The sequence below is a fragment of the Phyllobates terribilis genome, unplaced genomic scaffold, assembly GCF_046119375.1.
Source record: "Phyllobates terribilis strain yellow unplaced genomic scaffold, ASM4611937v1 Scaffold_4__5_contigs__length_816908805, whole genome shotgun sequence".
Taxonomy (NCBI): domain Eukaryota; kingdom Metazoa; phylum Chordata; class Amphibia; order Anura; family Dendrobatidae; genus Phyllobates; species Phyllobates terribilis.
In genome coordinates, this window is record NW_027362764.1 from 798,234,165 (window position 1) to 798,251,138 (window position 16,974).

Genomic DNA, 16,974 nt, shown 5'->3' on the forward strand with positions numbered 1-16,974 from the left:
GCATTTCATAGGACATTTCCATTATATGACCTGTCAATTTATTAAAATGTCAGAATAAACCAGTCTCTTTAATTCATCCTCCATATTTTCTTTATTTATATTGTCAAAGATCATAGTCAGGGGGGTCACTCTGAACCCACCACACTATTATCTTTTTGTCACTAACAGCCCCCTGCTTCCCCCTGTCGTCAGGACAATTACACAATTGATTGACAATTAATGGAGCAGGCTGCAAGCTGTTTCCACTAATAGGCCAGTTATTGGAGAACTAACAGTGAGTGTATGGTATATATACCTTCGATTCCAATGCATGGACTATATGTATATACCCCTGGTACGGTCACTGCCAGCTCCGCAATAACAAAACTAACTACTCGCTGCCACCACAAATCATTTGCAGGCCAATTGGACACCTGACAGGTAGTGTACGGCTTTCAGGAGTGTAGTTTACAGAACCAAAGGAACAGAACTATTGCATTTTATATTTAATCCAGAAAGATAGGCAGTGTTTATAAAAAAATACAAAAAAGATTTTACAAAGGGGACAAAACAATACAGCATATATCATTAACATAAAATAAAAAGGATAAACAAAAGAAAATAACTAAACCTGATGTCACTGCAATGGCTTCAGAGATTAGCGATTGGAAGCAATCTGATTGAAATACGTCTGGTTAACGTGGATGAAGCCTACACGGTGATGTATCTTCCAGCATTGTAAAACAGATGATTTGCCTTGTCTTTTTTTCAGCACTTAAGTTATACCCAAACACCTCCCCTTGATGACTCATAACAGGGCTGGTCTGAGATATTGCTTTGGTTTCAGAAAATTATGAGATTCCCAACATTCACAATATCTTCACTTCTGATGATCACAGGCATTCGATATCACTGTCATATTTTTTATCATGATTTCACAGTTTCCTAGACAGGAAACATGGCATGGTTGTTGTCAGCTATCTGGTGACTATTGATTTGTGACTGATTGGCACGTCTCACAGTTATGAAAAATATGCATATTCTTCCGCTATTAGCCCTGTAGTTGAAAATGTATATTCCATCAATATCGGATTGACACAAACCCCAATATTCATAACTGTACATTGGAGACACAAAGTCTGGGGAAGTTCTTTCATCATAGCAGCTCATCCAGGAGAAAAGCCTACTTCTCCACATTTTATCAAACAAACCCCAGACTTCATATCTATTCCCAGCAAATATACCAGTCTTAATTACCTGTCAACACCAGGAAGCCTGGGATTCAAAAGGAGTTTTAATTAGTTTTGTCACTTCTTAGCTACCGCTAATCTCCTTTCTGCCCCATATGTCAACTGTGTAATTCTGTTTCAAGGAGGGATGCAGATTGTAAACTATTTCTCCTACTGTAGAGTCTGTGTGAGGAAGGGGTGGGGGGAGTGAATGCCCCCTCACTGGAGAGGCCTTTTAGGATTTACATTTTTTCTATGACTTATAGTATAAGTCTCTACCTACTGGTGATGATCGCCGGGCATTCAGGTCATGTTGCTCGGCTACTCTTTATCTCCTCTCTCTGAGTACACAGCTGTGATCGGTGACTACAGCTCAGATACAGAGTGCATAGGGAGTCTGCAGAAGTCTGAGACACGCCTCCTGTCCCGTCATTGGTTCAGACTGCTGCTCTCTCCCACTCTGAAGCTCTACCTCCTCAGATTTGCTCTTTGCAGCCCTGAGGATGTGATGTTAGACATTGGATTGCTTGTGATGACTGCACTGACATGCCCCCCAGGGCCCCTAAATTTGCAAACGGATTTTACAATAGATTTCCCATGACTGACGCATCGCAGCTTCATAAATAATGTAATAACTAAGTGTCTTTGGGAATAAAACATTGACATTTTGGGTCCACGTATGAAAGGCTCCCCAGATCTCATCCCACTGAGAATCTGCGATCAATCCTCAAAAGGCGACAAAACCCAGAAACTGTGATAACTCCGAGCTCTGATGAGACAAGAATGGCGGCCATCAGTCAGGATCTGCCCAGAATCTGATATCTAGCTGACGGGAGTAAGGCAGAAGTGTGGAGAATAAGGGGAAAAAGTCTGGAGAATAAGGGGCAGCGCTGGGAATACTGAGGAGTCACAGAAACTTCATGGATTTGTCACTAATATGTAACAACCTGCGGAATGTTTATAATTGTCCATCAGTAACCATAGAAACATCTGACTAAAAGAGCGAAAACTCTGAAGAGGGAAAATGTGAAAAACAGAATCTGCGTCAGTCTCAAAACTTTTGTTCATACTGCAGAGCCCTGTTCACACTCACCCTACATCCTCCCACCACACAGTCTGGCTCTCCGCAGACACAACACATTATAATCACTTATCAGCAGAAGAGCAATAAAAAAGTTACTAACTGCAAGGAGGGAGACGGGACATACATAGAAATATTGGGAGCCCATAACAAAAGCCCAATTTGTATCTCCCACAAAAAAAAAAAAAAAAAAAGATAAATAAAATGTGGTGGCTTCAGGCAGGGTCATTACGCGCAGTCAAAGAAATGAAGATCCAACTTCTAAAAAAAAATGTATCTATACACATAGGCGGATTATAATGCGGGCAATCTGGGCTACCGCCCGGGGCCCGAGGCCCGAGGCCCCAGGGGGGTCCATGGCCAGATTACCCTCACTATAATGTTTTGTGCACCATCATTGTTGGTGCAAGTGGTGTCGCGCCTCAGCCCCGGATCTCCTGTGCTGGTGCCAGATCAGCTGTTGAGTCTTAGCAGCCACCGGCCGGCACTGTACTCCTGCGTGCTGCGTGCCCCGCCGGCGGCATCACTGTATAGAAGACACGGCTACGTCATGCACCGCGCTATGCGCAGCCACCAGCCTTCATGACATAGAGCGCGAGAGATCCAAAGAAGGGCCCTGTCTGCGGTGCTGTGGCGGGCGCTGGAGGGACCTGTCTGCTGCACTGTGTTCCAGGCGGCGGAGGGCCCTGTCTTCGGCGCTGTGTCACGGGCAGCGGAGGGCCCTGTCTGCAGCGCTCTGTCCCGGGCGGCTTAGGGCTCTGTCTGCAGCGCTGTGTCCCGTGCAGCGGAGGGCCCTGTCTACGGCGCTGTGTCATGGGCAGAGGAGGGCCCTGTCTTCAGTGCTGTGTCCCGGGCGGCGGAGGGCCCTGTCTTCGGCGTGGTGTCACAGGCGGCGGAGGGCCCTGTCTTCAGCGCTGTGTCCAGGGCGGCGGAGGGCCCTGTCTGCAGGGCTGTGTCCCGGGCGGCGGAGGGCCCTGTCTGCAGTGCTCTGTCCCGGGCGGCGGAGGTCCCTGTCTTCAGCGCTGTGTCCCGGGCGGCGGAGGGCCCTGTCTTCAGCGCTGTGTCCCAGGCGGCAGAGGGTCCTGTCTTCAGCGCTGTGTCCCGGGCGGCGGAGGGCCCTGTCTTCAGCGCTGTGTCCCAGGCGGCAGAGGGTCCTGTCTTCAGCGCTGTGTCCCAGGCGGCAGAGGGCCCTGTCTTCAGCACTGTGTCCCGGGCGGCGGAGGGCCCTGTCTTCAGCGCTGTGTCCCGGGCGGCGGAGGGTGCTGTCTTCAGCGCTGTATCCCGGGCGGCGGAGGGCCCTGTCTTCAGCGCTGTGTCCCGGGTGGTGGAGGGCCCTGTCGGCAGCGCTGTGTCCCGGGTGGTGGAGGGCCCTGTCTGCAGCGCTGTGGCGGGCCTTGCATTAAACTCTACTCACCTGAGTCCTGACCAATCCCAGGGATCCACTAATGCACCTGGAGCTCTTCATCCTCCTCCATCTCAGGGATCTGGTGAGTGAGTGCCAACATGGAAACTTTTTTAATGTGTATATACTGCAGTTGCTGTATATTCAATATATAAATGATACTGCTTAATATATATTATGTATGTGATACTGCAATGGCTGTATATAATCACAGTATCACCTGTATATTGTATATACAGCAGTCTATATACATTATTTTGATGATACTGTGATTGCTGTATATATATTACGTAGTCGATACTGCTGTATATATGTTACATAGGTGATACTGTGATTGCTGTGAATAATTGCAATATCACCTATATAATATATTCACAGCAGTAGCACTATCACATACATAATGTATATGACTCGCCCCCTGGGCCGCGTGGGGAACACGGAACCGGGCCTCTGGTGGGATGCTAGGGGTGGTAGTCTCAGTGTGGCGGTGACCCAGTCCGTGGCTCAGGGTGGTCAAACCAGTGGCAGGCTTATTAGTACGATAATTGTCCGTCTACGCCACCCGTGGATTGCGGCCAGTGGGGACCGCTGATGCAGGGCAGACCGCTGAGGCTGGTATTATGTGTGCAGCTTAGAATGGGATGACTCCCCACGGGAGGAGTATAGCCTCAGGGCAGTTAGTGTGGATGATGGTAGTGATGGTGCACGAGCGTCCCAGCACTGGTAGTGCTGGTGCGGCAAAGAAGCACAGAGACGTGTAGTGCAGTTCAGGGTCTTTACTGGTGTTATAAAGCAGACCCTCCCGGGAGTACTGGTTAGCAGTAGAGGCCTGGTCAATCTGTGAGCAAGCAGGATCTCCCCTGGCCAGGCGGAGTTGTAGGCCTCCCCGTCTATCTGCACTCTTTCCTGGCTACCTTGCTGTAAGCGGTTACAAGTAGCCCACGTCCCTGAGTATACCGTGTGGTGCTCACCCGTATGGCTGGTGACTTGGGGCCTTCCTTTAGCCTCCGCTCCTGGATGGCGGCGCTGGTCCCTTCCTTGTGACTGAGCCTCCGGGCTTCTATGGCCAGAGGACCTGGAATCCCCTGCCGGCTGGTTTCTGCTGCTGGGTGTATATCAGTCCCCACAGCCTCGGACTCCGGTGTCCGGTTGTAGTGTCCTCAGCCAGGGCGAGCTCTGCTCAGCTCCAGCCCCTGGTCTTCAGCTACTGTTCCTACAGAGCTCCTGATGTATCTTTCCCTCTCCAGGCTTTGACTCTCCTAATCCCGCCCCAGACCCAGTTTATAAGGGCAGATTCCTCCCCTCCCAGGTCTGGGCGGGCAGTGTTGCATGTTTAGGGCTCCTGACCAGAAAAACCTCCCACTTGCTCTCAGACATAATATTTCTATTATTGTGGCAACCAGACCCCTGGGGTGCCACATTCCCCCCTAGTAAATTTTAGTACTCCGGGACTAAACACATTTTTAAAGAAACATAAATGCAGGGTATAACAATAAAAGAATAACATATATACAAGTAGCTTTAGTCTGTAGAGGTCACGGCGTGTCCGTAACCGGGTGTCCATATCACCCAAGGTGAAGTTTTAAGTGAGGTAGGGGACCTGTCCAAAGCAAACCCCTTGCGTTGGCCTTGGGCGTGGCTGCAAGGCTGAAGCTAGCTACTTTGGGCCGCAAGGAGGCCACGCCAGACAGGTTTTCTCTTCCGAGGCCATCTTCGCAAGAGGCACAATGTGCAACTATCTACAAAATTGTTCCGGTTATCCAGCGTCCATAACCTGTTAGTCCAAAGAACCCTGCAGGGTAACTGAGAAACATAATTAATAACAGGCAACAACAAAAACCATCAACATTTTCAAGAAACAAGTAAATTTACAGTGCATTACTTTATATTTTCCAGCGAGCGGGCATCTGACCTCTAGTGACTCTAGTGGACCTACGGAGCTCACTAACTGGTTCTGCACTACAGGGTGTAGGGGATGTTATAGGTAAGCTGGGCAGCTGTCTGCACACTCTTTGGCTCACTAGGGGCACGGCAGGCTCACTACTAGCAGAGGGTTGATTCTCCTGGTCTGCTGGTATGGATTCTTCTGCCTCCTGGGCCGGCTGCTCTTCCAGCTCTACCTGATCTTCTGTAGGCACTTGAGGGGCTGGCTGGAGAAAGGTGAGGACGGGCACCACGATAGCGTTGTTTACTTGTGTCCAGGACCGGGGAAAGTCTCCGAGTACGGTGCTGATCATTTCCTCCTTTTCCTCTACGGGTTGAGAGTCTTCCTGATCTTCATCCGTGCTTTGCAACTTCTCAGGGCACTTTTTCAGGTGGTCTCTGGAGACAGTGGCTGTGGTCTCTCCTCCATCCTTACTGATGACGTACACCTTTGGATTATTGTGGCTTGAGGGCAGTACGGTGAACGGGTCCTTTTCCCACTGATCGTCCAACTTATGGAGCCGCCTTTTTCTTTTCAAGACCTGCTCTCCAGGTACCAGGGGAACAGCGGGAGCATGTTGGTTATAAGTCCTCTCCTGCCTTTCTCTTGATTGACAGAGACTTCACTCGACGCTCTCCTGTACTTTCCGGTACTGCTGCTGCCGTTCTGTATCCCAGTCTGCCTCTGGCGAGGTGTCCTCAGGTGTCAGGACTCCCATATCTAGGTCAACAGGCAGCTTACCAGGTCTTGCTCGCATTAGGTAAGCCGGGGTACAGTTGGTGGAACCTACAGGGATGTGGTTATACAGGTCCACCAGATCGGGCAGTTTCTCAGGCCACAGACTGCGTTCTTCCAGGGGCAATGTTTTTAGCAGATCTATCACCACCTGGTTCATCTTCTCGCAGAGTCCATTGGTTTGGGGGTGATAGGGCGTTGTTCTTATCTTCTTGCAGCCATACAGGTTACAGAACTCCTGGAAGACCTCCGCTTCAAAGGCTGGTCCTTGGTCTGTCAACACTTGCTCCGGGTACCTGTGTGGACGGCAGAAGTGCTGCTGGAAGGCTCTAGCTGCTGTTTGAGCCGTTAAGTCCTTGACGGGAACCACCACCAGGAACCGGGAGTAGTGATCTACGATTGTGAGGGCGTAGACATATCCAGATCTGCTTGGAGCCAGTTTCACATGGTCCAGGGCTACCAGTTCCAGTGGCTGTCTGGTGATGATGGGCTGCAGGGGAGTCTTCTGGCTGGCACGGTCCTTTCTTCTTAGGTTGCACGGGCCACAGTCTCTGCACCACCTCTCGATGGCTTCTCTCATGCCTACCCAGTAGAACCGTTCACGCAACAAATACTCCAGCTTCTTCCATCCAAAATGTCCTGCTCCGTTGTGGTATGCCTCCAGAACCATAGCCGCATCTCGTCTTGGGACCACTACCTGCCAGGTCAACTCATGTGTTCGAGAGTTAACCATTCTCCGGCACAGCTTCTCCCTGTAGAGAAACAGCTTACTTTTCTCCTTCCACAGTTGCTTGGTCTCCTCCAGAGCGTCTGGGTCAAGACGGGCATCGGCCTGTGTCAACATTTCCTTCACCAGACGGACTGCGGGATCACTGTCTTGCGTTTCCGCCCACCTGTAGTGGGGCAAGGGATTGAACGTCACAGAGCGCCTGTCCTTCACTCGGTGGGAATACAGGGTAATCCCATGACGGTGGAACGCAGGGAGCTCGACTTCTTCCAGATCTTCTGGATCTTCCCCTACGTCCGGTAAGTTTGCCATTCTAGACAGGGCATCCGCGTTGGCATTTGAGCGTCCCGCCCGGTATTTAATGGTGAATTCATAGTTGGACAGGCGGGCCATCCATCTCTGTTCCAGGGCACCGAGCCTTGCAGTGTCCAGGTGTGTCAACGGGTTATTATCCGTGTACACGGTGAACTTGGAAGAGGCAAGGTAATGCTTGAAACGTTCGGTCACAGCCCACACCACTGCCAGGAACTCCAGCTTAAATGAGCTATAATTCTCAGGGTTCCTCTCCATGGGCCGTAGCTTTCGGCTGGCGTAAGCGATTACCCATTCTTTCCCCTGCTGGATCTGGGACAGTACGGCTCCTAGCCCGATGTTACTTGCGTCCGTGTGGAGGATAAAGGGCTGGCTGTAGTCAGGATATGCCAGGATTTCATCCCCCGTGAGGGCCATCTTCAGCTGGCAGAAGGACTCCTCTTCCAGCTTTTCCCACCTGAAGGGCGGCTTCTGGTTTTTGGCTTTCCGAGATTGACCTATCAGGAGGTCCTGCATAGGGGCTGCCATTTTGGTGAAACCAGGAATGAATCTTCGGTAGTAGCCTACCAACCCGAGGAACTGCCGCACTTCCTTTATGCTGGAGGGTCTGGGCCAGTCCTTAATCACGGTGATCTTATCAGGGTCGGGAGCCACTCCGTCAGCACTCACCACGTGTCCCAGGTACTGCACCTTTGGTTTCAGTAGATGACACTTTGATGGTTTCACCTTTAAGCCGTAGTTTGCCAGAGCTTCAAACACTTCGGCCAGGTGTTTCAGGTGGTCCTCGTAGGTCTTGGAAAAGACGATGACATTGTCCAGGTATAATAGGACCATCTCGAAGTTCCGGTGTCCCAGACAGCATTCCATCAACAGTTGGAAGGTTCCTGGTGCGTTGCAGAGCCCGAACGGCATACAGTTAAATTCGCTGAGACCCATCGGGGTGGTGAATGCGGTCTTCTCCCGGTCCGCCTCTGCTACAGGAACCTGCCAGTACCCGCTAGTGAGGTCCGAAGTAGAGAAGAAGTTATCAGATTTTAATGCGGCTAAGGACTCTTCTATCCTTGGTAACGGGTACGCATCTTTGTGTGTGATACGGTTGACCTTTCTGTAGTCTACACACATTCTCATGGTGTTGTCTTTCTTTTTCACTAGGACTAGTGGAGCTGCCCAGGGGCTACAGCTGTCCCTAATTACCCAAGCCTCCTTCATGTCTTTTAACATCCCCTTGGTGTGCTGATAGTGTGCAGGGGGTACGGGTCGGTATCTCTCCTTTATGGGGGGATGGTCTCCCGTGGGGATGTGATGTTCTACCCCCTTTACTCGCCCGAAGTCCAGCGGGTGTTTACTAAACACTCTCTCGTATTCTTGAACCACCCAGTAGACTCCCTGTTTTTGGTGTGAGGGAGTGGAGTCAGTACCCAAATGCAGTTGCTGGCACCAGTCCCCCATTTGTTTCTTAGAGCCGTTACCTTCCTCTGGTTGAGATGGAGGCAAGGGTTCTACGGCCTGTACAGAGTTCTGGTTTATGGTGAACAATTTGGCTAGCGTGGCATACCGGGGCAGGTATACTTCTCTCTCCCCGATATTTATGATGCTGACGGGCACCCTCCCATGGCGTACATCGACCACCCCCCGTGCTGTCAAAATGGTGGGCCTACTGTCTGAGTAGACGGGTTCTACCATTGCTTGGTAGTCTCTACCTCTTAGACCAATAGCTGCCCGGCACCAAATCATCATCTCACTTTTCGGGGGCATGGCAATAGGGAACGGGTCACACATTCTCACGCTACCAATCTCACCATCAGATAGTTCCACCTGTTGCCGTTTCATCAGTGCCCGGATCTCTTTTTGGAGGACACGCTGCTGGCTGGAACTGGCGTTCTTGGCAACCTGCTGCAAAATAAGAATCACCTCTGCAAGACAGTTTTCGATTACGTTAGTACCTAGGGTTATTTTTGGGTGACTCTCGCGATGGTCAATGTCCACAATGATCAGTCCTTGTGCCGGCAGTTCAACTTTACCGACCTTGATGGTCAACTCTTTAAATCCTATCTGGGGCACGGGCTGACCATTGCTGGCTATAATGCTCAGGTCGTCATCTGGGTAGCGGGTTATGTCCGAGTCATTCCAGTACCACTTGAAGAGCACGTACGGGATGGTAGTCACCTGTGACCCAGTGTCTAGTAGGGCACTCATAGGAATGCCATCCAGTACCACAGGCAAGACCGGACGTCCCCCTACGTATTTATCACGCCAGTTCGATGGGCCTGATGATCTTATGCCTGGGAGTTGGCCCTCTACCCCAGGTTGTGCCCGTTTAAATGACAGTACCTTGCCATATGTCCGAGTTGATTGCAGCGGCGGCAAATGGGTCGTCCGTCCTCGTTGTATCTGTCGCTGGGTCTTCCTCTGGCCGGTGGGGTCCTCCTCAGTCGGCGCCACGGGACGTCCTCCGGTCCGGATGCCAGCTGGATCTTTCCTGGAGAAGAGACCTGTAAAGACTGCACAGTTCTGGTTAGCGCGGCAACGCTCTTAGTCAGCTCTTGGACCTGATGGTGCAGGTCTGTAGCCGGGTTATTGTTCAAAGCCTGCGCATCAGCTCCCACAGGCCCTGCAGCCAAGGGCGCCGCGTCCTGGTGATAAGTGATAGCTGGACGCCTGTGGTTCACAGCGCCACCTGGTGCCAGTTCTCGGAGCACCCGGATGGCTCTGTCCTTGAACTGTGCAAAGTCCAGGTCAGGGTCCTGTAAGGCCATTGCCCGCAACTGGGTTCGGTGGGCATTGCACAGTAGACCCTCAATAAATTGTTCGGTCAACAGCTTGTCTTCATTTCCCACGCTGTCAGGGTCTGCCTGTTTAATGACTCTCAGGGCCTCTTGTAAGTTTAGAGCATAGTCTCTTATACTTTCATGTGCCCGTTGTTTGCACCCATAAAATCTGAGCTTTATTTCGGCTGAGGTGCGGGTGTCAAATGTGTCTTTCAGCCGGGCTAGTATTTCTCTGACACCTCTTCGTCCCAGGTGACCAGGACTTTACCTCCCTTTGGGCTGCCCCGATTAACTGGGCCACCAGGATGCTTACTTTTTGCTCTTCCGTGAGGGGGTATACCTGGAAGAGGCTATCCAGTCTTTCCCTAAAGTCACTTAGGGTATGTGACTCCCCTGAGTACTGGGGTAGCCAGGTTGCCCCCGGGACATAGGGCATGGTGAATGGCATGACCGCAGCAGCGGTTGCGCTGGGGGTCGGTGTGGCAGTGGAGCTCCCCTCGGTATCCGACATCCTCCTTCCCCCATAGTGGACCGTGGCCTACCTTGCGATGCTCTTCTTCCGTAGGCCGCGGCTCCGCAGTCAATCGTCGGGGTAGAGGACCTGGCGTCGCGCTCCGATGACGTCAGCGTCGCTCTTCCTCCCTTCCAGGACCTTGCGCAGCGTCAGTGCATGGGGCGGAGCTTCGGATCTCGCGCGCTTTCGGCGTCCACGCCCCTCTTCTTCCCGCACGGCGTCCTGAAGATGGTGGGAAGCAGCTGCGGATGGCGGGAAGACGGCAGAAGACGGCGGGAAACGACCCAAGATGGCGTCCGATGGCGGGAAACGACTCCGGACGGCGGGAAACTTCGCCACAGGTAAGTACAAAAGTCTTTTTCAGGCACGCAGTACCCGGTGGTTGCGGGCACGAAATCCTGCCGACTACGCCAAAGTTGACTCGCCCCCTGGGCCGCGTGGGGAACCCGGAACCGGGCCTCTGGTGGGATGCTAGGGGTGGTAGTCTCAGTGTGGCGGCGACCCGGTCCGTGGCTCAGGGTGGTCAAACCAGTGGCAGGCTTATTAGTACGATAATTGTCCGACTACGCCACCCGTGGATTGCGGCCAGTGGGGACCGCCGCTGCAGGGCAGACCGCTGAGGCTGGTATTATGTGTGCAGCTTAGAATGGGATGACTCCCCACGGGAGGAGTATAGCCTCAGGGCAGTTAGTGTGGATGATGGTAGTGATGGTGCACGAGCGTCCCAGCACTGGTAGTGCTGGTGCGGCAAAGAAGCACAGAGACGTGTAGTGCAGTTCAGGGTCTTTACTGGTGTTATAAAGCAGATCCTCCCGGGAGTACTGGTTAGCAGTAGAGGCCTGGTCAGTCTGTGAGCAAGCAGGATCTCCCCTGGCCAGGCGGAGTTGTAGGCCTCCCCATCTATCTGCACTCTTTCCTGGCTACCTTGCTTTAAGCGGTTACAAGTAGCCCACATCCCTGAGTATACCGTGTGGTGCTCACCCGTATGGCTGGTGACTTGGGGCCTTCCTTTAGCCTCCGCTCCTGGATGGCGACGCTGGTCCCTTCCTTGTGACTGAGCCTCCGGGCTTCTATGGCCAGAGGACCTGGAATCCCCTTCCGGCTGGTTTCTGCTGCTGGGTGTATATCAGTCCCCACAGCCTCGGACTCCGGTGTCCGGTTATAGTGTCCTCAGCCAGGGCGAGCTCTGCTCAGCTCCAGCCCCTGGTCTTCAGCTACTCTTCCTCCAGAACTCCTGATGTATCTTTCCCTCTCCAGGCTCTGACTCTCCTAATCCCGCCCCAGACCCAGTTTATAAGGGCAGATTCCTCCCCTCTCAGGTCTGGGCCGGCAGTGTTGCATGCATAGGGCTCCTGACCAGAGAAACCTCCCACTTGCTCTCAGGCATAATATTTCTATTATTGTGGCAACCAGACCCCTGGGGTGCCACATATATACAGCAGTCTGTATGCAATATATAGGTGATAATGTGACTGCTGTGTATACATTATATACATGATACTGCTGCATATGTGTTACAAAGGTGATGGTGCAATTATACACGGCAAACACAGTATCACTTATATATTATATAGGTGATAGTGAGACTGCAGTATATACAGTGTATACTCAGCAGTCACAGTATCACCTATATAATGTATATACAACAGTATATACATTATATTGGTGATACTTCGACTGCTATATATACACATAATATATAAGAGGTCAGCGACGCCGGCGGTCCATCCGCTGCTACCGGCCGGGAGATGAGCGCCTCGTGCCGCTCATCTCCCGGTTGCATCTCCGTCCCGCAGATGGGTCCGGCGGTCGGGTTACTTCTGCTGTTCCCGGCCGGGAGATGAGCGCCTCGCGGCGCTCATCTCCCGGCTGCATCGCCGCTCAGCTCCGTCCCGCAGAAGAGCCGCTAACGGCCGCCATCTTTTTTCAGAAATCCCGCGGCGCTGATTGGCTGCTGCCGGACCAATGAGCGAAGCGGGATTTCCTGGACTGACAGACAGACAGACAGACTGACAGACAGACGGGATAAGACGATTATATATATAGATATGTTGTGGAATACGTTTACTAACTATAAACAAGCAAATCTCTCCCTGATGCAGCAGCAGCTCTCCCTACTTAAGTAGACCCGATGACGCAGTGCGGCCAGCCAATCACTGTAATTCCCACCATCAACATGGCTACGTCATTACAGTGCGTGGCAAGCAATCCCTGCATGTTTATTGGCTCTCTAAAGAGCGCCAAACATTCAGGGCGAGGACCCGAGCTCCCGCCCGAGCAACCCAGAAATACTAGTTGAGCACTGAGCTTTTCGAGCACCATGATGCTTGGGCGAGTACCGAGTAGTGGCGAGCACGTTCACTCATCACTACTGCTGACCTTTGGAGTGAGGCAAGCAATTCAATCTAACAAGCAAGGTTGGTATCAATGCAGTGAAACCAAGAACAAAACTGAATTCAGATGCAAAGTTATTGGAAGCCGGGTCAGAGTCTAGGAGGTCGCATGAAGTAAAAGGTAAAAGAGGTAACAGGAAATCCAAAGGTCAAACCAGTAAGGGCATCCAGGAGGCAATCAAGAGAATGGTCAGGAATGCAGAAATTTAATCTAGAAAAGATAGCCCGGCAGGTATCCAGTTGCAGGCAGAAGTGACGGAACAAGAGGGATTTAACTGAGCCACCAAGAGCAAGGAATGGCTACTGATTGCTCCGTTAAATGAGTTCTATGATTGGCCAGTCAGCCAGACATATTTGGATCAGATGCCTAACCAATCATATGCTGCTCCATTGGTGGCGCCTGACAGGTGATTGGTGCGGGAGCAGGGCGAGATGAGGAATATAGGGGGATTTAATGGCAGATTCAGTATGTGTAGCTGTAACAGGATACCTGGCTCAGCAGGTGGTCCAGCCTCATTAGCTTAAAAGTGAAAATTCACACCCTCACCAGTTTATCTAGTATCCACAGGGGGTCATCCTTTTTAACTGCTTCATCCAGTCAGATAGGATTTCATAAGGAGATTTAAGAGGAATATGGAGTTATCGTACGTCCTAGCTGTACACGGGTTACATTTTCAAGAGCTCGGGAATGAGTCGAACACCTTCCAGTGTTTCGATCCGTTCTAGCACGCCAGGGTGGGTAGATACGCAGAACGGCTAGTAGAAGCCAGGTAGCGAAGCCATGTTTGGTCTCCATGAATAACTGGGGCCCAGCCTGGAAGTGATGGCTCCAGAGCCGCCACCCTATGACCTTCCATTGGGAAATTATTATTCTTCATAGGTTTTTGAAGCTTTAGTTCCAAACACCCAGGGGAGGAGGATAAGGACTATTCTGCGGGTGGAAAAGGAATGACTTGCCTAGAGGTTAAAGGCTTGTGTTCTCTCTCTCTTTGTCATACTTGCTGTTCACTTCTAAAGGGGGAGTCACATCAAGTAACATGCTGGAAGGAACTGGAAACAGCTGGCACCTCACACCCCCATGTTGTCCAGCCCACATAGTATCATATAATGTTAGAGTTGGAAGGGACATGGTCAAACATTAAACTGGTAACTGACAAGTTTCATCTTCTTATATTTTTTGTACTACCTCCTGTATCTGCATATCTGACCATTGTATTTATATGATCGTTTATATAGTGTATTGTCTAGTGTACCCTTAAGGCAATTATATCTATAATTTAACCTTGGGATGATCTTTTATCTCGATCCATGATTCCACACGTCCGTGTTCTTGGAATTGACTTCCCATGCTACAGGGGCTGATTTCTGGCCCGATATAATCCCGGCTGTGTAGGCCACATCTTCTCACTCCCCATGGCTCCCTGAGGCCCGTGTGGACAGGGGGTATCTGTATAAAACTGTGCCAAGCTGACCTTACGGGTCAGCAGGGAGTGCAAAACGTCACGTTGGTGAAAGTGGGGAGCTCGTGCCGTGTGATCCTTCCGACGTAATAGTAACGTCAAGCGGGGAGGCAAGGTGCGGGTTCATCATAATGGCAATAACCGCCTCTTTAAGCAATCCTGAGCCAGTGAGGTTTGGTAACAATGGTAATAAATGCAGTGCACATTTAATTACAGAGGTTTTGAATTGTCAGCCAGATGATTGCAGTTCAGCCTGCTCCGCGGTTCAGAACTTCTCTTGTGGTCATGTCCCTCCCAGGAATACAGGCTGGGTGTGAGGCCTGTGTGTCCTGGGTGATGTTGCTGTTTCTAGATCTCCATTATCAGGCCTAGTCAGGACACTTTAATCATGCCTCACGTGATCTCATGAGACCTAGTCAACGGCATCGCCTGCTGGATGACCTGAAGAACAATAGAAGATCAGAATAACAGGTATGAGGGGAACCAAAAATAGGCGAGTTAATAAGTTTATTGGGTGGGGGGAAAATTCTTTCCTGACTTTAGATTCAAACCGAATGTATTTGATACAAATCAAATCTCTTCCCTGAATTGAGCAAACAAATTTCAGGAAACTTTCTCTACTCTGTTGGAGTTAGGGGCTTTCCTCCCTCTCTACAGATCGCTTCTCTGTCCTCCCTGAGAACATAGATGCTTTCTCTTCTCTCCACACTCTGATCAGCTGCATACAACCTCCTCCTTGCTGATATCTCTGTAGCAGTGTCCAAAGAACACCGAAAGGCAGGATTCAAGTACAGCACAGCAGATGAGAAGACTGAAACAAAACTCCGGCTTTATTATGTACAAAGGGATTATATGCCGGAAGATGAAAATAACAATATTTAAATAACAATGTTATCAATATGAACAGAGGAAGAAATAGCTGGAGTGAGTCACAAACTATGCTCCAGCTATGGCAAAGAAAGCTCAGAACAAACAGTGCACAACAACTTTCACAAAGTACTCTGAGCTAATTCTCTCCCTGGCTTTTCGCTAGTCAGGCCACGCTGCTACAGCGTCCTCAACATTTGAAGCAGAGTTCGATTAAAGCGTACACAGGCCCCATTCCCTTGGGGGTGATGTGGGGTTGTTCGGGACCTTTCAATGCCGTACAGTCGGTACTGTTCCTCCATCACTTTACCCTGAAATCACGCTCTTTGGTCTGAATGGATCCGCTTCGGACACCCATAGACTCGGATTAAATCCTGACAGACAGCTCACGCAGCAGACTCAGCCGTCTGGTCCCGCATCGAAGTGACCACCATAAACTTGGAGAAGTGGTCGGTCATTACTAGGCAGTACTGTGGGCCTCTAGTCGATTGTCCCACTATGAGGTAATCTATCTTCAACACTTCAGGAGTGGCTCTTTGGTCCATATGGTCTGTATGGGTGCCCTCTGTTCTGTTCAACTATCTCCTCCTGTCAGGGGCAATATACATAACTCTGCAGCCACTTGTAAGTTTTTCCCAGGCCAAAGTGAGCTCCAAACTCATGAGCTTCTTTGGCAATTTCTCATGCCACTCTTCCAGGGACTACTACCTGCCATCTCGGCTCTAAATCAGCAGGTTGCTGCCACTTGCGGTATAGAATGGCTTCTCGAACTTTCAATCTATCCCACTGGCGTATCACAGACTTCGTTTCGAGATCTAGGGCAGATCTTTCTTCCTTGTCAAGCCATTTTACTTGGACTACCCAGCTTTTCACTTGCTGCAACCCTGCATCCTCATCTTGAACCCGACCCCATTCTTCGTTAGTCTTTCCCAGTAACTTGGGTAGAAGTCGAGCCTCTCCCCTTGACTGTGCCGCTACCGCGATGGGTGTGAATTTGCGGAAATCTGGGATCTCCTCTTCTTCTATGTGCTGATCACAGTCTTCTCCCGGAGTTTCGAAGGTTACTCTTGACAATCCATCAGCATTGGTATTCTCCGTGGCAGAGCGGTAGCGAATCGAGAAGTCAAATTTCGTGAGACGGACAACCCAACGCTGCTCCATGGTCCCCAGTGTCCAAATGGGCCAACGGGTTGTTATCCGTTCGCACTTGGATCTTGGCTCCCGTTAAGTACTCTACGAATTTCTCAGTCATGGCCCACACTAGGCCGAGGAGTTCCAGCCGGAAGGAGCTGTAGTTATGGGGTTCCGCTCCGTATCCCTCAAGGACTTACTGGCATAGGCGATGACTCTTTCATGCCAGTCTTGAATCTGCAAGAGGACTGCTCCTAGTCCATGAAGACTGCCATCCGTGTATAAGAGGAACGGTCAGTCGAAATCTGTGTAGGCCAAGATGGGGGCTGATGTCAGGGCGTCTTTCAGTGTCTGGAAGGTCTCCTCCTGTTTCTGTTCACAGGGTAAGCCCTGGTTTCTTGGCCCCCCAACAGTCACTCTCAGCAGCTCATGCAGCGGGCCCGCTATTTCAC